The following is a 20,446-nucleotide window of genomic DNA, read 5'->3' on the forward strand; positions in this document are numbered from 1 at the left end:
GTAGCCATAGTTGGTTGAAGTAGCTATAGGCACTGCGTAGTATTGATTGTCTGAGCAGCAGGGGATCTGAAGTAAGTTGAAGACATTTTATCTGAAATAAAATAATTATCCTCTACTTTCCAATTAAACTGAAGGACCGAGGGACATATAACTTCTCATTCCATATAAATAAATCAATAACGATTTCAATATTTTAATTATATTATATAAACGAATTGACTGATTTCAAACTCAAAAAAACCTATTATTTATTACATGGAGCTTTTATTTTAAAGTTACATTTTCCTAGTTAGCAGCCTTAAAAAAAATTATTTAGTCATTTATTAGAAAGAAAATAAATGCTTGTACTAAGTTGTAAAATAATGATTTTTACAAAAAAATGTATTTCAGTGAAATTTGTAACGTCTTAACCCTGCCAAAATATTTTTTTACTTAAAAGAATCCACAAAGTAACAATTGTACCGGTATTGTATATAAAGCTAAATGAAATTGTTATTTATTTAATGTAAGCAAAGATTAAGTAACTAAATAGCAGATTCTATATATTAAGTAAAACAGATATGAGGCAGCGGATTCTAGAAAAGCAATCTCACGTTATTAGCAGAATACTGACCTTTGTTGTGACTAAGCTACCATATCTATTATACTCTAACATCTGGCTAATGATTCAGCAATATTCGTGATATTCATGTTCACGTTTAATGCTTTCCTGTTGGAATTCTTAGAAGTTCCTTTCTTCTGATATTGTTCAATGTTTGCAAATGTGTCGGTTTTTGCTAAAAGTCTGTGTATAAAAGAATATTGTGTTTATACCTACTAGGAATGTGCTCTCTTTCCGTTCATGTTGTTTACTAAATTAATGCGAAAATTGGCAATGGTATGTCAACAATTTCTTCAGCCGCATTCTTCATTTCTGGAGGTCGTGTTAGCGGCGCCGCTATCAAAAGTTTCGTAATCAGATACATTTGTGCCTAGGTTGAGAGCTTTTTAAGCAAGCTCATGATCAGTTTAGCTTTACTACTTAAAACAAATGGAAATACACCCATGACCTCCGTAAGCCAGATCTGATACTTACTAAAGACTGTGACTTATTATATTTGCTTTTCATACTTTTACAAACAATACCGAACATAATATAGTGATTACGAGTAAAGTTCTAAATTTAACAACAAGGCAAGACTAAATAGATAGTAAGATTACAATGGATTTACTTTTTACCAATTTCCGATACTTGACTGGAATTTGCACACAATAAGGAAGTGCCGATTCCAATAAATATGACATCTTCGGACAAAAGATAGCTTCGATCTGGTTATTTATGGAAGCGTAGCTCTGATAAGGCAAACTAGATATAAATAAAATACAATGACAAATTAAACAAATATATTCCCTATTTCTTTATTTACTATTCTGGAACTATCACTTCGCTTGTTTCTTAAGCTAAAAAAGCAAACTTCACTACTGCAGACTTAGTTTCACGAAGATTAAATTACTTACATTTAATAGCATGAACGGCCATTGTAATTCCATCTTCACTTTAGTAATTGATTCGCCTAGGAAGCTTTTTGTAATAACGTTATGAAATAGCTTAAAGCTCTTTCAGTTTCATAACATGGTATTCACTACAAGTGTATCGAAAGCGATTTTACTTGTTACGTTTTAAATTTTTCTAAAACTTTATGGATTCAGTTTGTCCGTAAATATGTGCAAAAGGATGAGCGTCGTTTGTATATAAAATTGACCAATCATAACCAACAGGGTTACTCTATCATATCAGTATTAATTATTATAATAAAGAAACCCTGTTGACTTAACACTGATATTAACGAAGTGCCTATTCCTAGAATGAAAGATACCTTCGATGTGGTTAATTTTGTGAAGCTCGCAATAGCTGAACTGAAAAACTCAATATTAAAATCGAACACGGGTTTGCCGGCGTCATAAAAATTATAGGACAAAGCCTTATTAAGAATTACTTTGAAATATTATTTCACTCATATCTCACCTTCATAATTAGTACATATACATATAGTTAGTTTTCGTTAATATTGATGGTTCCTTCAATAACGGTTTTTATTATCACACATCCGTATCTAACAAGTAGATAAGGTTTTATTAATATTATGATTAAATTTTAACTTTTTATATGATGACCTATATTACAAATGGATATGAAGTAATAAGTGGTTTCAAGGTTAATAATGAAATATTCTAATATTTACACGCGTATAATTTAAATAATTTACAAAGAGTCCTTTTAAAAAAGTACCACTTCTTAAAATGTGTTACACACTTGCGTGCCCTCTGGCAGTGTGTGTATCTATCGGCAGATCACTTAACATCAGATAAGCCTCCTGCCCGTTTGCCTCTGGTCGAAAATCAATAATTTGACATTTCACAACTATACAATCCTCTCCAATATTAGATTTATCGCACTGTATCAAGTCCACAACCCAATTGAACGTCCAAACAATATGTACAAATCGAGTTGAGTTCGGAGTTGTTCATATTGATTCTATCTGCAAACTAAAATGATTACGTGCCACCCTGAATTCATTTAGCTTTGATAGACTCACCGTACACTGCGTAAAATTAGTCATACGTTTCTCATTCAATCACCGGTAATGGTAGCTTTGAAATTTTGCGTATGTATTGTCGGAATGCACAACAAAAATCTATATATAAATATACCTGTTTCAGGCTTTTTAATATTAATTAAAATTTGATACTTGTATACACTAAGGTCTTAAAAACTTCCATTACGCCTTCAATCAAAGGGGTAAATAAGAAAAAGTATAGTACATATAAGTAATTTTCATTTATCCTTATTTGTAAGGCGACGTCAACAGCAAACTTATAAAACGTATATTTACGTTAAATACTGATTCTAATTACAAAAGAGCGTAACAAGACTCTCATACTGAAGATTTGTCAATTTAAATTACACCATCTAACCTAAAAATCCCGCCCTTTTATCCATTTAAATAATGAGTACAGAGTAATAAGCCGTCACAATTCAAAAATGTATGTACAACTAGACTTAGTATGTGCATAATAGTCCTCAATGTTTTCGACCTTTAGCTTTGAGTTCTACCTCGTTCCATGCCTCATAAGCGACTGTATGCTACCAGGTCTGTGTAGGACAGCTACACTCCCTTCCTTGTGCATTCATGGACCACTTTAATTGCGAAACTTGATCACGACATATTGATAGCTACACGTAATATTGTAACTAGACTGTATGCTCGGTGGACCTAAAACAAAGCGCATGAAGCTCTTAGATTGAAAATGCAGTGATAAATCTCCACTATGAAATACAAATACACGTTCGATAAACTAAATACGAGTGCTACTAATGCTTGATAACTAAAAGCATCGTTGTACGTCACTACGTAAGCCGAATGAAGGCCTCGATATAATTCGTGTAACCTTTTGAATGTATTGTTTCATTTTAGTGATTTGCTGCTCATATTAGTATAAATGTTACACGTATCAAGACACGTGTTTTATATATAGTATTAACTAATTAATCCGTATTGAGCCTTGACCACAGGTTTTAGCTTTGTCATTGCTTGTTCTTTATAGGCAAGTAACATTTATCTTTGGTTAAGGAAGCTTATATAATTCACCGTAAGTATTGCGTGCATAGTATTACGAGCTAAGGGATCGGATAGAAAATGCCGTAGATTTATTCAAGGGTTTATTTCTTGGTAAATCAATGAGGAATTTATGGGCACAAATTAACCGCAGAGATGCACTAATTACACACACAAAAAAAATACCTAATTACTTCACTTATGCACACTTCACACTGTAATTTATCACTTGTATTCACTTTGTTCGCACTTTATCGCTTCGGTGTTTTGCTCTTGTTATCGCATTCCAAACTAAAGGCGACTAGTCGCGTTTCGGCTCGCTTATATATCCCTGGGAATAATTCTAAACAATATTCGAGAACTTTCTAGGCGGGCTTGCTACTGAGTAGCGATTGCACAATTCTAGAACGTCCGCACTCTTTGTCTCTTTTGCACGTTGCTCCGTCCTTGTCGTACGGTGGTCTAGAGTGCTCAGTCTAGTTTCGAGAAAGTTCTGATCTTCTCGCTCTTTCTCTCGTATCATTTCGTCCTTGTCTCATACCTAGAAAGTTCGGTCTAGAATATTCCTTCATCAAAGGGGTATAACTAGGCCTGAAAACGCCTGAAAACGGTTCTCCTGAAAACTGCACCACTCGACTACATATGTTCTGAAACTGACTGAAGAAAGGTTTCAGCTTCCTGAAAACTAGGGTAACATTATGGAAATTACAATTTTCTAATATGTGATTGACCCTCTCCTGAAACGGTCAGAAATCATATTACAGCCTGCTGAAAAGTTCTCTAACTAGTGGAAAAATCTAGAAACATTGCAATCGGCCCGTCTTCGTAACAATAGAGAATAAATGCACCCTAGCCGAGATTCGAACGGATGTTCAATCACAACGCAAAGTATCCCCTACTGAATCGCGTTTAATGTATAATTTATCTTAATTACATTACTACAGTTTTATTATATGTATACATATGTACCCATTTTGAACATGTATTGATTAAGGGATTAATTTTCATAGTATTAATACAAATTAATTACGGCGACCATTCCGCCTGGAAATAATAGTAAGGCGATATTATGGTTCAATTTTCAATATCCTTTATATTTACCCCAATTTTGGGGTGAATAACTAATAATATTTTGTATTCGGTATGCGCCTAAACTGTATTTATAATCCTTACGATTCCAGAAATCAAAATTTTCTAAAAAAGCCCTAAAATCTTGTGTCGAATGTTTCTTACTCTTTGGTCTACATTCATTAAAAATAATACTTTTATGAGGTGCCAAATACGATAAAACAAAAGCCTTATCGTTTATGTGCCCTATCAGGATGGTATAACCATTAACTAAATTAGTTTCCGTGACATGAAGATTTCATTAAAATATTAAAGGGTTGAGTTGTGTAAGGGGTTATACGAACGTAATTTGTACTTTTGAGAGCGAATAAAAGCAAAGTTTAGAATCAATATTATATAATTACTAATAAACACATTAGAACAATGGTGTATTAATTTATATAGCATATACAGATTACCGATTAACGATTTTCATTCGAATGAGATTCCTTTACCGAATACATTTAATATGGAAAGTTTCTTCATCATATGGGTTAGGTTATGTTAGGTAACAGAGACCACCTGATGTGGTAGGTCACAAGTCAGATTTAAACGATTCTCCGGTACCATAACTTTCGATTCTTTCCGAAATATTTATACATTAAATATATGTACCATAAAAGCATGAAACGACTCATTTGTGGGGATTTACGTATTGCGTGTCTGATTTCTATTTCAAATAAAGTGTCAAGAATATTACAGTGTGGTGTTTTTCGTGAATAATTGATTTTCTCATTATCTCTAGCAATTATGAACTCAAAGGGAATTTCGTATCGCGGCTTTCAGATAAGAGCTGTGTAATATTGTTATGAGCTTATATTGGATTTGTTACCGGCATTTAGTGTCAAGTGGGTAACATTTGATATAGCATTGTGCCTCGGCAACATGTCTGGATTTCAAGCTTGGTTAGGATAATTGAAGATACCATTACCAAAGGCTGAGAATGATTGAGAATTGGGTCCAACCAATTTATAAGCAATTTCCAAGCGTTTTCATCCAGCATTTACTCGTTTGATACGTTTCGATGTAAGGGCAAAACAAGGAGTTTCTTCATCACTGCTTCTTAAGGAGCCAATGTACATATTTTAGTCGTGATTTGCATTAGCCTGTATCTAACTTTCCTCTAAATAAAGCATGTGTAATTAATATAAATAAATATATATATTTTATTTCAGATTAGTGTCGTGTTAACAAAACAAAGGCAGACTTCAGGAAATTAGAGAGACTATCCCAGAAACATTTTTATTAAAGTAAGTATTGGTAAACTATTTTATGTATTCACACTGTCATAGGCCATTGTATGTACCTCTTATATAAATATAATATTATTAATTTCCAGTCCAGGCGATTTATTTTTGTTTTTTTCCATATCTACAGCAAAATAAAAGGAATAATAGTATATGAACATACATTTTATAATAATAGTCTATATAAAATCGTCCGTGTGTTTACACAGTCAAAAGTTTATATTACCAATAGATTAAGAACAAACTTTGATTGGATTTTAAGTGTTCATCTAACATAACATCGATATTGAAGTCGATTAAGCTTAAGTGAGCTTAGTTAAACTTCACAATCGGATATTACTTGAATTTTGATTAAATTAAAATGTCCAAGTAACTTTACTAATTGAGGTAAACCGGCTGATTTCTATGTCAAAAACTGACTAGATTTAGCCTCAACTCGCATTAATCACACTGATTTAACACAGAATAATGTATATAATAATTTTTTACAACGTGAATGGTATTGATTACTGAGTGCGCAATCACTATTGGGTTAACTATGTTATTCTTTAAAATAATATGAAATAGAGGTTTCAACTTAAATGTAACCTCCGATAAAAGGCGCGGAAAAAACAGTCCTAACAAACGAATTTTGTCAATTGCGTTTTTTTGATTTTCAGTTTTTTTAATAGTCACAGATTTTAACACCTGTATCATGACTAACATTCAATATATGTATTAGAAGATATATAACTTATAAAGTAATCCTAAGGCAAACATAAATTAATATAACAAAAAACAATAACTAACCTTTAAATATAATAACTAAAATATATTATTAAAAGGAGAAGGAACCTTTCGGCAAGGTTCCGATGAAGCTAGCTACTAGCAGCGTTCCCTCTTTGAATAGCTAGTCTAATTCTTTGTCCGAGGTAGCTGCCAGCTCTTCGGTCTCCTCTGATGTCGACTAACCTTTTTGCTATTTCCTTTAAAAGATTTTTAGCGCTTGGACCTCACGGATGAAGGGTCTCGACACCGAATGGGACAAAATCATATTCGAAGCCTAGATCCCTGTATTTCTATACTTTAACTTTTATAGCCGCTTCACAAGCCGCACCAGCTCCGTTGTTGGTTCCATGTAGATGAGGCCCGCGTGTCTGAACAGGTTGTATCCCGTATCAGCACCGAGCCCATCTTCCATGTAATAAAACTCATACCATCCGGTCTCTTGCCATAGTCTCTTGCAATACCAGTCGGCTTAATTGTCGGCATGTCTCGAAAAGCGGCCTTCACTGTTTTGGCATGACAGTCCATGATGTCCTAGCTTGTCCACAGGGACATTTATTTATTATTATTGTATGTTTTGCTTATATGTTCAGTTGTTCACGTGTAATAGGACATAATAAACATCCATTACCTTTAAGTCTCATTTCATAGAATACTTTTCTGTATCACAGCTTATTTAAAACTAAATAATTCAAGCGAGGTATTACGTTGCACGCAAACAAAAGCTGTCTAGTACTGTATAATCGGAACACGATAAAGCCGAGATACGGAGCGTACTAGTGGCCTACTTACCACCACTTTGCTCGTGAATCTTTCTTCTCAATAACCATAAATAGATACCCGCATCAGCTCTGTTTACATTTATATTATCAAAAGATTTTTGTTAAATGCGCGATCCAGGACCACATATGTTTATGCTTGATCTAAAGTACTAGGCGGGAAAGTCTTTATTTATAAAAACCAAAGAATACTTTAATAAAAAGGGGGAAAAATTTATTTCTGAAGTACTCTTACGTCTCTTTTTGTCAAATTATAGTTGTGAGAAAAAGAGACAGATGTTTTGATTAAAACTGTGCAATTGGACTGTTTCATTTTAAATGCATGTGTTGTGTATACATACTGTAATATATTCGTTTATATAATAAATTTAAACCTCATTATTTTATTGTAACAAATTTCGCAACGCTGAATTGTTATGACTTCTTGACTTGCATGTTAATAATTTAATTAATCCAGCTTCCGCCAATTCCTGTTTAAAACATGTGAAATGTACTGTAATAAATTGTGTAAACAAACAGATAATTCATGCGATGCACATATTCACACAAAGGTTTTCTTTGTACATTTTTTTTATTCACTGTAAAGACTTTATTATTTCTATTCTTCCTGTTTGTTTAAGCGCTATTTCAACGAAGTATTATAAATCACCATAATTTTCTATTAAATCAGGCGTTTAGTTATGTCAATCTAAGACTTAGGCGTTAGCTATTCCACCAAGCGCGCTCAACTAGGCTACAACATTTAGAGAAAATATAATACAATATCTTATAGTTGACAAATCTATGCATTCTACTGGCGCTATGAATATTAATTGGATAAGGAATAAAATCAAGTTAAACAGACTTCAACTAACTGTACTACTTTATATTCGCAGCTCTTGGCAACTTATTTACTTTTAATTTACCCTGTAAATTATTGCTTTTATCAGATTCAGGTGTTCAGCTACTAAAACAATTACCATAGATTCATTCCTTGATTGGGGGATTCGAGGTCTATCGTATTTACGAGGTATAATAACTTGAAAGCCAATTTAATGGAACTGTCAGTAAACGGTCGCCCACTTACGCCCTCTATCGATACATTATCGTGGCACTAATCGTATGAACCACAGAATATTATATTATGACACTTAGCTTATCTCAATAGTATTACGAGGTTTAACGTACTGAGTTGAACATAAGTTTTAGTAGAATTCACGTATGATTTCTCTGGTACCGATCTGGTACTGGTTCGAGGAACGTATGGTTTCTCGTACGTTTATAAACAAAGATAAGTACAGATAATAAAGTAGTAATGTAGTAAAGTAGATTAAATAATTTTGTTATCGTTAAAGTAAAATAACTAAGGTTCGCGTATGTGTTCTTTAAAACTAAAATTATAAATTAGTTATAATTACATTATTTACATAACTCGGTGTGTTAAAGAAGTTTGATTTAAATGTGTAGTACTCGCCGAAAACATTAACTTATAATCTAGTATTTATAAATGACAATAATTATGTTCTCGTGTATACGTTTTTCAATTTTGTGCTTACATTCAACCTATATTTAATAAGACCTGCAATATATCAGTCTTTGGGACAACCTCACTTCTATATGCAAAGAGATTGCTCCCATTTGTACGGATTTAGTAGTTTCAGTCGACAGAGGTCTGTCACTGTTTATTATTAAAGTAGAATGCATAATACCCATTCACATACTAGTCGTTATATTGCATGGACACTTTGAACTGAATAGGACATCCAACTGATAATTGTTAACCCCTGCCACTGTTTGTTTGTTTGGATAATAAACAAGAATTTTGGATGGCTTGACAGTAAGTAAAAATAAAATTTACAAATTAAAATATTCAATTATTGCAAATGTTAAAACATTTTTGGACATCAACTTGACACGTTGAAATTGTAGGTTATTGATCAGCTCGTTCTTGAATCTAGGTATTTGTATTGAATTTGAGATTATAACTACCATATTACAATGGAAAGCTGTTTATAACAATCCTAGAATTTATTATTCTTCTTCGTAGTCTTCTACTGTGTTGAAATGCTTTAACCAATACGTCGGTACCTCGAACCACCTTTATCATTCGTTTGTCTCTGGGCATTAGACATACCGACCACAAAGATTATTATTTGACAAAGAAAAGAGTTGGAGCTTAGTTTTTTACAAGAAAATATCGCTGAATATATTTAAAATTCAATATACAACTTTCACAGCGAAATATAGGTTGTCCAACGATTGAAATTGTAACCTTGATTTTTATATAAACCACATTCTTGTGAGAATTTCAATAAAGCCGCAGAAAGTAGAAAATGTGATAGTCACATACAATAATACTGACTCTTTGTAAGTTACTGACCAACATTTTTTTAATATATAAAATATAAAGCGAGCCCTACGGGACGCCCAAAGAGGGCAGTCATCTCAGCCCATGGACACCCATTTTTAGTGTGTGTGTTTCTGGAACTGTTGTTGTTTTTCTATGTGGTTATTAGGTAAAAAAATCGAACATCATGCACGGTGCAATTTAAATTAGATTTAAATTAAAAATTTTATAACAAGAAAATTTTGAAAATTATTTCTACTTAAAGGGTTTCAGGGCTACTTTATTGTATGCATTATTAAGTAATCTTCCAAGTAAGCCAGATTGAATCACATTTAAAAATGAAAGTTTTATAACAGAATAATACTATTCCCTGTTATTTTATTAACAAAGCTAAACGCCGTTTGTGTTGGACATCCGTCCCATGCACACACTTAACGGAATGTTTAATGCAATCATATCTACATACTGAAATATCACATACACTATATTATGTCTCTAAGAGTGAGACTAACTAGAGAGATTAGCTAACGTGTGACCGAATCCGATGAATCTGGACTGAAGATCGATACTATTCGAAAGGAAATGACATGCGTTCATACTTACGTTTTCCGTGTAAATTACTATTAACAATTTAACGAGTGTTACTCCTCGATACCGATTTTGGCGGAATGTATGAATGGACCGGAGAAGAAAAAAATAATATTTTTATTTTCTAAATAATGCTCAATTGATTTCGCAATACACAAGACTCGAAAAAAACCGAATATAGATAAAGGTGTTAACGAGTATAACAATTTGATAAGGATTATAGTGTGGAAACCAAAAAATATGTTTTTATTTTCGAATGTCAATGTTTAAGTAGATAAAGATAAATACGCGCATATACATAATGAGTTTAACTATACGACAAAGATTCTTTTATAATGCTAATTATGTAGAAAAGTAAAAATAGACTTTTAATTTTCGAATATCAACTAGCAATAGTCAAGACTTGAGCAAATAAAGTAGATATACATAAATATTGAAACGCAAAACTATGACTTGACGATAAAAAACAACTTATGCAATTTTTTAGCAGTGTTGGCCTAGTGGCTTCAGTGTGTGACTCTTATCCCTGAGGTCGTACGTTCGATCCCCGGCTATGCACCAATGGATTTTCTTTCTATGTGCGCATTTAAGATTAGCGAGAAGACGAACGGTGAAGGAAAACATCGTGAAACCGGCTTGCATTAGACCCAAAAAGTCGACGGCGTGCGTCAGGCACAGAAGGCTGATCACCTACTTGCCTATTCGATTACGAAATGATCATGAAATAGATGCAGAAATCTGAGGCCCAGACCTAAAAAGGTTGTAGCGCCATCGATTTTTTTATTTTATGAAATTTACCAACATATCTGTATGATTTTGAGATATAATTAAAAACAAAAGTTAATTGAATGTCGGAGCTGACAAGTAAAAAAAATAAATCTCGACCCGACTTCGAAATGAGGCTCCTCATATTCAGCAATATTGAATTTTCCGAAATGTGCTTCAAAATCGGAATCACGATAAGATGTAATTGGATGTTGAGTTGAAAATTAAAAATATCAGTCGAAGAGGTTATGAGTACATTAAAATTTAAGAAAATATTTATCAAATTTTATTGCATATATAACGTGACCATTTCTTTATAAAGTTTTGTGATGTTATACCGAAAATATATAAATATAGAGTACATATCTGTAACTCATAAAGTAATAACTAAAAACTATTTTAATTTAATTATTCTATTAAAACATCTAACTAATACCATTAAATTGTTTGCCATTTCCATTTCTGAAATATCTTCATACGGACAATGTCTTCAATCTATTACTTTATAATCATAATCCACTCATTATATATTTTTTAATTAATTGATTAAATGTCTTCCAAACAAGACAAGTCCTTCAGTTAGATTAATAGAGTATAAATTTGACGTAAGACAAGATAAACTTATACGACTTCCCGCCAAAAAGTCTAATGAGTGGACTTTTTACTAATTGGAATGTTGGAATGGTCTTAATTGAATTGAAGGTTTAAAATTTGTTTATTATTAACAAGAAAATAGACTGGACACTCGGTTTAATTTTTATGTCCTTATTTCTCTTTTTACGTTGTAGCGAGTAACTTCACCTACGTACAATTAGACAAATCTGGTAAGTAAGGAAACCTTATATAAATATAATATATATAATATATAAATATGTTGCGATAGATTGTATGTGCCTGTTACGACGAAAAATGCAAAAAAATATAACCACCACGTACAAAGAAGTATTGCAAATCAATTAATTATATATTTTAAATAATATTTCACCCATCCAAGTGTAATGCAGTGAAAAATGGAATAATATTTTACTCAAAACTTTCGGTATGTTTTTCCGTCGTCCGCAACTTTATACTTTATTCAAGTGCATCGGGCTGTGAAATTGAAAGAAATGGTAAATTCCTTGGTTTAAAATAAAATAACTTGTCTTAAACTATAGGAACGTTTTGATCAAATCGTCAAATCGTTCCTTGCAAACATACGTCGTGACAGCTGTCAATTGTCATTTGTCATTAAGAAAAGGGTCTATATAACGTCATTTTACAATTTCAGTATTAGAAGGATAGTGGAAATTTAATATTCAATCCTTACTGATTTTATTAATATTTTGTTAATGGAATTTATATTTTTGTCTACATATTCTATAAATACATCATACTTTATGAATGTCTATTTATCTGTGGTTGAATTAAGTTCGGTCGTTTGAACTCCGAAACATAGATGCGGGCGCGTACAGTGAAACGCTTTTAGTATTTTTTGTTGGTACTGTTGTGGTGATGTTTTCACAGGAGGGTCTTCTATAAATATTATCATTCGTCATACGAGGCATAGTACAGTTTATTTACAGTAGCATAGAGTTGTTTTGATGGAACCAGTATCTGTATACTACATACAAATTAACGCGTTGGAATATCAGTGTCACTTTCACGTTTGTCACTTTTCATCATAGTTAATTAAAATAGTTTTGGAAGTTAAAACTATACAGATTTTGATTTCATGTATGATAAATCTTAAAAATTTATACTTAATGCGTTTCAGATTTAGCCATCCATAACGCTACATTAACCAGATTATCGTGAATTTACGGCCCCGATATTAATAAATGTACAATGAATAAATCGCTACATTTGCTTACAGCTTAATTTGAAGTTGAAAACTCAACCCAGATTACTCTTAATTCACTGAAGTCAAACTGCTTACAATTAGTTATATTTAGCTTAACAACAATTAGCGTCAAATTACAAAAGTTTTACGTCAGCTTTATGTGAGTTTATTATGGGATTTTATCAGTATTGGATTACGAGAGTTTGCTGTAAGCTGATATATTGCTTGGTCCACTTTTTTGTTTACTCTGCCTACGCTTCTACTAAGGTAGCTATAAAATATATTAAAACATATGTGCTATTTGTGAAACTTTCAAGTATTTTTTGGATAAGAACAAAAAACATCTACCAAACATGTTCTCTTCGATGAAGTTTTTTCAATTCAGATTACATCTTAAGTTTTTATTGTTATCTGTAATATATATTTCGCATTTTCTCTTAACAAATATTACGAAACGCTTGCTGTCAAAATATCAATATAGAGTTTTGAAATAAAAAAGCTTAGCATAGTATCTAGCAAATTCGAGTTCGCGTGGACACAAGAATGTGTAGACCTGTAACTGAAAATAGACGCGACGAGAAACGGTCTAAGTGTATACTATAAAGATGCCGTCTGCATTCAGGAAGATCTTAACATACTTGACGCGTATTGCAAACGCAATAAATTATACCTGGCATATAACAAGTGTAAGCAGAAACTATCATAGTGACTCAATTTATCCTAGGAAACCAACAAGTTCTCTCAGTTGCTACCATCAAAGATGTTACTTAGGCCGTATACTTCCGTATCATACCCTTTACACCAACATAGACCACATGGTAAAGCTGCTCCTATTTAGGCATTATAACTCGCGTTTCAGACCCATTTAAAGATATTTTATATCGTATAGAGCTAGCTAAATCGCTTTTTGTTTAGAACACTCTAGCCAAGTATGGAATCCTTATTAAATATCGAATATAAAGAAACCGTATCCACTGCCATAAATTATTGCGGAAATATAATTTTCTAACGTTAAGTCATCGCTGATATTTAATTGATTGCACTACCCTTAGAAAAATTTTCACTGGCGAGCTGACATCTTCCCCACTCCTCGGTCTAATTAACTTTCCTAGCGAGGTCTCTTCAACCTTGCAACATTTGATTTACCTATTACGCGTACTAATATCGGGTCCCCCAAATATAGAATGTTTATATAATATAGAATACCTTTATCACTCACTTTTTAATATTGATACGTTCTCGTGCTACTGCTTTCTAGCCCTTTAAAATCTAAAATTAATATTTAAAAAAATGTTGCAACTGTTTTGCCTTTGTATGTACTGTAAAGTATATATCGGTATATATCTATTTATTTTTGTTGTGTAACTTAATAAAATTCTTTCTTTGTCTCTGGAACAATTCATGGACGCTTCGATAATAATAACTTGTGTTTTATTACATATGAACTTTCTTGAGTCACTCTTTCATTTGATAAATCATATTGACCCCATTGCATGTTTAAAAATGAAATATTATTTATGTAGAAAGAATATGTTTAAAATTGTTAATACATAAGTTCTTGAGTTGAACTGCTCAGTCGGCTGGCTTTGTTTAGTTAATTCTATAATAGGCCGACAGTGAAGTGTTTGCGTATCGGAAGTTAACTTAACCTGACAGCCTCTCCGCGCGTTTATTTACTATGCAAATATACTTTATATAGTCTAGTGGCTAGAATACATGTTTGTATATAGATATCAAAATATTTGGCAAAAAGCCGGTCAAATTCTTTTTTTCGGTATAAGGACAATATCCCACGTAAAATTAGTAAGTAAAAAAAACCCTAATTTTCATATTATCTCCCACAAATATGTCCTGATGATAATATAATTCAATTGATTAGATAAAGTACCTAAAATACCAATTTGTTAAATTTGCCAGAATTCTTTAATTAACATTACAATTTATTACATAAATTTTAATTATCAATAAAAATTTGAATTAGCCATTCCAGGGTTTTAAATGTTAATGAATATTTCTTTACTTGGTGATTTATCAAATCTGAGTGAAATTAAAAGCGGTACAGAACACAACATCTATTGTTATATATTGTACAATTGCTAAGATAATAGACAACGATGAATCAAAAAGCTTAGAAAGCCGTGGTGAATAACAATCGTATAATTAATCTACATACATTTGAATAATGATTATAAATTTGTACTATAAATACAGATTTATTTATTAAATTGTGACAGCATTAAATATTAATTTTACACAATATATTAAATTGACATTGTGTGTAAAAATACACCTTGTCCTACCTACGCTAAGAAAGCGTGATTCTTTCTCTTGCTGCATCCTCCCTCGCGAGGGGGTTGTTAGGCCCCTTCGGGGCGTATGCCCCCTTCGAGTGTGTAGGTTCGCGCCCTGCTAATACATGGTGGTACGTGTGCGGAGAATTTTAGCCCTTGATGCGGCTGCGGCGCGCGAGGAGACATAGGGCTCGAATCGCAGCGCGCAGCCGGCTAAGAGAGCGGAGGTGACACATTGCACTATATAGTGTGGTAGTTTTCATTAAATTCAATTTTGACAGCTGCAGTAATGTCTATTGTCAATGAGTGACATCTATTAAGAGGTTGTTTTTTAGCGATAGAGCAGTTTAATTGTTGTTAATGTTGTGATTTTAACATTTCAGAATTCACGTAAACCAGAAAGGGTATTAAATGTTGTTTCTCGGTATTTTTTTCAAAGGAACGCAATTTTGTATTTTTTTTAATCTTGTTAGTAGCATTACAGGCTTTGTTATAAAATAATGTAATGTATTGTAATAATATTATGTTTAAAAGAAGACTTTAATCGAACGATTAAATTCTAACAAACATTCTAAAAACCAGCGTACGCGATATTTAACTCTGATTTAAATTTTAACTTATCAACCTTTACGGTTACGATCGGCCAGGGTCCAGATACCAATAAGGGCTGGCGATAATATCCGTTCCATTAAGGTAAAAACATCTTGCCTCGGGGATCCACTCGATATTTTCAATTACATCTACATTTATCTCGATATTATACTTGTTGTATAAGTTTAGTCGTGTTGTTGATGTAATAGGACGTGCAACGTGAGGCTTAGGGCTGAAGTCCCGTAATTATTAATGCAAAATGTTTAATTCTCGAAAAGGCCTGCCAATGCTAAACTAATTTCCAAGTGAAGTGTGCCCAGAATTTTCCGGGTTATACGTACGGTATAAACTAAGCCACGAGCGACTCCAAGGCGAGGTTAATAATAAATAAAGTGTTCGTAAATGTTGAATAGACTATAAAACAAAGGAAACATTCCTGAATAATATTTGATCGGAATTTATTCCAGTCTTAGAAATAGTTGTAATATCGTATTTTCTGTTTGTGACATCAAAGAAAGCTTTTGATGAAAATTTGAAAGGTTTATTGATGCTGAACATTACAATGAAAGCTACGTATAAATAGCTGAAACTTTGTTAAATGACTATTGAATGAAGCAATTTTTCTGTTAAATACACACTCATAATAAGAGCGACTTATTATTATAGACAATACACGAAAAACTTTATTGAAATTAGCACAAACAATACGTAGTTGATCCCAAAGTTCTGACACTGGCACATTATTTTTAAATTTCGAACATGATTTTATAAAAAAATGATTGCATTCTATTTTTACGTTCATCTAAACAGTAAGAAATTGAGGAGGTTCTATCTAGTTCTCAAATACTGAAGCAGAAATAGGTTGTGGAGTTCCATTATGTTACAATAGTTGCAATTATGATAAAGAATGGTAAATTTTTTGTTGGTCAGCTAATAGGAGTTACTAAAAACATTGCTTAAAAAAACGTAAAAGTATTATAGTAGACTTTAATCTAATATTTGATAAAAGCAATTAAGCTTAGTTAAAAAATAAAAAGATTTAACTTGCTAGTATTATTTTGTTTGCAAAGAATGATACAAAATAAAATAATTTATTGAGAATAAAATATTTAATTCTAACATCCAACAAAAGGTGTCTACAGTCCCAGTGGATTAGGGAGTAGATAAGCCAACGTTGATATTAATAGTTACAGCGACACTGAGTTGTGGAGAAAATACGAAACATTTCTCTCTGGTACACTATTAATTTAAGTTTTCTACAAGCTACGCTCAGACCTGACAACTTAATGACTCCAACTAACAATAACCAGTTACTAAACGTTGCTTTAATAAATAAAAATCCCAATAGCAATAATTGCTGCGATCCAGTGGTAGATTTTTAGTTTGATATGTATGTACATATACATTATTATTTCCAGAAAACATTTTTTAGTTCAATAAAAATAACCTATCTATTATAATAAAAATAGGGGTTGATCGTTGAGGGGTGATAATTAAGGGTTGTATATATTTTTGAATGCTGTATCATAAAAAAATAAAATCAAAAAAATTGTCATCACTTAGGGGTTTGAAAGATAGATAGTAGCCGATTCTCAGAATTACTGAATATGCATAAAAATCATAAGCATCATGCAGCAGTAAGAGGAGTATGGGAATGAACATTGTGACACAAGAATTTTATATATAGAGATAAATACTAAACTTGTCATTAACGTTTATTAATTTTTTTTTATATAAAGTCCAGCCATAGGTTCCGTTACAAATAAAAATGCATTTTTTTCAATATGTAACACATATTACATACATAACATATTTATTAAAGTCTCATCGAAAAATATTCTATTCGCTATGGCCACTTATGGCGTTTATACATCGGCCACGAATCAGTCGATTTACGCAGTGTTTCCACTACTTGTTCCAAAGATTTTTTAAAAGACTCAAAGTCACTGTGTTGTGGAAGCAGGCCATGTCCTCTGATCCATCATAATTTAAGGTCGGAAGGGTTGACGACTGGGCTAGATGAGGGCCAGTCTTTAGCTCTCATAAAGTCCAGAACGTTGGTTGCACGTACAGAATCCTGCTATCCGTCCACGGTATGTTTTTAAAAGTGTATTGCTGAGAGGTTTCACAACATGATTCAAAACTGTATCTTGATACACTTTGGCTTTTTATTTTTTTTGCGTCTGAGGCGCTAACTTACTGTTGTGATCTCTGGCAGAATGACCACAGCTGTGTGCAACAGCCGCAGCTACTGCCCAGCAGGGCCAGGCCCAGTTACTACCACAACACACACATTACACACTTAAAATGTATCTTATTCCTTTTTTTCCATATATTATTATTATTTTGTGTGTTTCTGTGTGTGTTTCGTAAGTTATAAACTGTCACACTGCTCTACACTGCAAGTATTTTTATTTTATTACAAAGCATTTAGTTGCTTTTGAATTGTGTTCATACAAAATCGTAATAATTTCAGGCATTTCTACTTATCTTATTTTTAAATTGAATGTGGCAACATTGAGGCTGCTTAATTGGAACGACGTTACGTTTTCCAATTAGTCTTCAGTACCTTTCAACATTGTTTATGAGAGTACACGATAACCACATATTTCAAATTTGGTTTATATTTTTTATTTTAATGGATCATATTTAAGATGGTTTTAAGACAACGGATGCGTGTTTTATTATATAAAATCGAACATTGACATCAAGGCTTGATAATTATCTTTATATATTATAAATTTTGTAATTAATTAATTATAATTAATCCTACCACCAAATTTGATTATATACTGACGGTATTTTATTTTATGACGCAATATTTATGATAAGATTATAATATTACTACATACATAATGTGGACATTGTCATTAAATGTAAACTATATGTTGTTTCAGAAGTCTAACCTTCCCGGTTTAACTATGTGTACAATTTTGTATATATTTTAAGTATAATAAAAATACTTTACCACGTTATAAAGTTAGGTTACATACACACTGATATTAGGTAGTTCACCCACATTTGACTATATTGGAAGCAGTTAAAATTAATTATAACGTCATTAAAGCGCTCGATATTTTCGTCCGTAAAACGTGTAATAGGAAAACAAGTTCATATGCACTAAACCGTTTTATAACTAATATTAAAATATTATTGACCGACGGTATTTGACTTTCATTTCTCGGCAAGGTCAAGGGATGTCTATTTACTGTATATTTAAATATATTAAGACACAGAACTTATGATATATTAGTTTGTCTTTGCTTTCGTTACTGTGTTATCGAATTTCGTTGAAATTAACACACTGATCGAAATTTATTCCCTTTTTGCAAATACAACAGAGGTAGGATTATAAGTAGGACTGTTTTTCTTTCCTTATGTTAATAATATAATATTTATCATAAATACAGTACAGTTACGAGTTCCGAAAGCCCTTATTACGCTGTTATAATAGAAACGTCTCCATTCATCGCAGTACTAACACTATTTAACCAATGATTTGAGCGCCTATACTCTTGATGAAGATATCAGTGCAGCCAAGTGGTTCCTACGAAAACGCATCGTAAGATGATCGACTCGTGAGTCCGAACGACTAAATACGAACTGTTACTTCCGCATGTCAAAATCCTACTGTTTTTTTTTACATATTTTACGTGATTTTACCATAATATATGTCGATTACGTCAAAATTTATTGTTTCTTGTGATAGCGCAATCTCATCTTAAACCTAAAACCTAGAAAACTGCTTCCTAACTATAAAGATAAACGCTGGATTATAACAATGCTTGTTTTAAAGTCCAGTAAAATCACTAAAAGTCTTCAACCATTACACTGAACTACAATTGACTTCAGTGTCGAATAAAAGTCTTATCCGGATTATTTATAGTAGTTTTCCAGACGAACTTGTTTTTATTAGAAAATAGTTGTTTTAATAATGATCTCATTGCTTTGGAACTGGCTATTTAGATTACAGATATCAAGTTCATTCGTTAATAGTGTTCGTGAAATCACGTTTGCAAGACACATACATAATCAGATAAAACACATAATGCTCACTATTTCGAGGCTTCAAGTATGTTTAACTACTTTATAAAGTAGATATTTGTGTAGAATATTAAGTATTTATTTACTATATATCTGGTACTCGATGTAGAGAACAAATTTTAAAAGCAGAAATCTAAAGCGGTTGTTAGTAGCAAGCAAAATGACATAATTAAATATATTAATGTCAAAGCATAATTAGTCGATTCATTAAAATGGTTTCTTGCCGGCTGTGTATGTGTGGTGTTTTGTTTTCTAATTATAACTTTTTGGAACTATGGATTTTTTAAAGTCATTATTACTATATATTAAAATTGTCCTTCCTTGTTCCTGCCTACCAGACTCGTAGTCGTACTTTGTTTCATATTTCATCAACACTAACTATGCAAAAAAATCAGTTTTGTTGCAGCCCGGACATGACCAATACTTGCTTTGACTTGTTTGAGCTCTGAGTATGGTTAAAAGGAGTATTTAGAATATCCATAGCGCAAAGTCAAAGTCAAAAATAATCTATTCATATAGGTAACACAA

At 32.2% G+C, this 20,446-nt stretch overlaps 1 protein-coding gene across 1 annotated transcript in view; it reads left to right on the top strand.

Moving 5' to 3' along the window:
- The window catches only part of LOC123708665 (voltage-dependent T-type calcium channel subunit alpha-1G), a 98,741-nt gene that overhangs the window by 12,130 nt on the left and 66,165 nt on the right, over window positions 1–20,446 (top strand). The window contains exon 2 of the mRNA XM_045659484.1: window positions 5,879–5,953. The gene's annotated coding sequence lies outside the window, so the exon portion shown is untranslated. The remainder of the gene's footprint in view (window positions 1–5,878; window positions 5,954–20,446) is intronic.

Source organism: Pieris brassicae, chromosome 4, assembly GCF_905147105.1.
Source record: "Pieris brassicae chromosome 4, ilPieBrab1.1, whole genome shotgun sequence".
Classification (NCBI taxonomy): domain Eukaryota; kingdom Metazoa; phylum Arthropoda; class Insecta; order Lepidoptera; family Pieridae; genus Pieris; species Pieris brassicae.